Source organism: Phyllostomus hastatus, unplaced genomic scaffold, assembly GCF_019186645.2.
Source record: "Phyllostomus hastatus isolate PE091 unplaced genomic scaffold, TTU_PhHast_1.1 phas_contig_159, whole genome shotgun sequence".
NCBI classification, from domain to species: Eukaryota; Metazoa; Chordata; class Mammalia; order Chiroptera; family Phyllostomidae; genus Phyllostomus; species Phyllostomus hastatus.
The window spans coordinates 9,151,855-9,153,420 of record NW_025333640.1 but is presented as its reverse complement, the minus strand read 5'-3'; the positions used below and the strand labels follow the sequence as shown (position 1 = coordinate 9,153,420).

The 1,566-nt window shown below is 40.7% G+C and overlaps 1 pseudogene; it reads right to left on the bottom strand.

Moving 5' to 3' along the window:
- Positions 1-493: 493 nt before the first annotated feature.
- On the bottom strand, positions 494-997 carry LOC123814107 (annotated as a pseudogene).
- Positions 998-1,566: the final 569 nt, after the last annotated feature.

Genomic DNA, 1,566 nt, shown 5'->3' with positions numbered 1-1,566 from the left:
ACTGCTTTAGTGTCTTTTTATTCTTTCGATAATCTCTTCCAGTTAACTATTCCTATTGGTAGGTGATGAAATGTCCACAGAATCCATTTCGATTGTTGGCTCTGCGGCGAGCATAGTCTTTCTCTTTATTTCAACTCAGAATTAAAACTTTTGATCCTAGTTTTTTATATCCCAGCCCAGAACTAGTTTTCACTGTAGAAGCTATCTGAAGACAGTCTTATACTTTACCCCAGTGGCCCACAACCAGGCTCTAGCTTCTCCAGGAACACTATACAGGATGGGTTTCAATATATATTAAACTAAGAGGCATTCTCTCAAACGAGTTTAAATGCATTTTATTTTTAGACAACCTGCATGATGTGTTTTTCTTAAAAATAATGCCTCTGCACCGAATAAATCAAAATCGAAATAAATGAAGGGCTCAAAATAACATCAGTCCCATTTGTCCTTGTTCTGGTTTGTGGATAAAAAGCAGCAGCAGTTGCGAAATTTGTTAACATGTTTCCATTTCTAAGCCACCCATAAGGAGAATCATATATGGGGTTGCACCATTCTCACAGTAGTCCTGCAGAGCAGCCATGCCATCTGGACCCATGTTCTCATCCATCGAGAACTGGTATTTTTGAAATTAGCAAGGATATGCTTGATTTGTTCTGCAGCCCCTGTCATAAAAGGTCTTAGTCTTTCTGGTCTGAGTTCTTCAAGTACCTCTTTGATTTCCTGCCACCTGTGATGTAGTTCCTGTCAGCTTCTTTGGAGAAGCTGGTTTCCTGCAAATGGTAGGTCTTGACAATATCAACAGCTGTGATTACTGTGCTTTCAGTACATTCGCCCTCTAGGCCTTCCGCGGAGGCATTGCCAACAATAATCGAGTCATCAGTGGTACCTCCGTCCTACTCACCATCTTTCCCTGTACCTCCAGACACAGCCTGTCCGTGATCTCCAGGATCTTATAGATATCAGAGAACATCTCCTCGTGACTGATGAAGTCTCAGTAGATGATTGAGTTCAGAGCCAGCACTTGGTCCAGCCAGAGTGGTGATGGGGGTGTAGGGGTGGGAAGGGGAAAGTGAGCAGAAAAGAATACAGAGAAAAAAGAACACAGAGAAAAATCCAAATGTTACAGAAATACCAAAGTCTCCCATCCTTGCTTCATCCCAGGTAAGGAAAGTGTTGCATATCCAGCATAATGAAAGGGTCAAACATTGTTAGAGGTAGGAATTAAGAAACAGCCCAACAGTAAAGATTCAGGGAGAGATGGATAGGGCAAAGAAGATAGTTTTTATAGGGTTGGTAGTATAAAAAGCTCAGCGTTCCATTCAAGCAGGGGAAATAAGGAGAAAATAAAGTCCCTGTATCTAAGATCCCAACTCCTGTGTTGATTATACATTCTCAGCCGAATCATGTCATTCATTTCAGTAGAGTAAGAGAAAGCAATGACAATGGAAAAAAGGAAAATAATGAGATAGTATTTTCTTAGTCTTTGAACATGCAACATTGGCAACATGCTGGATTTGTTCTATTAGTTGCATCGGCCACATCTTATAAACACATTTCTATGGACCA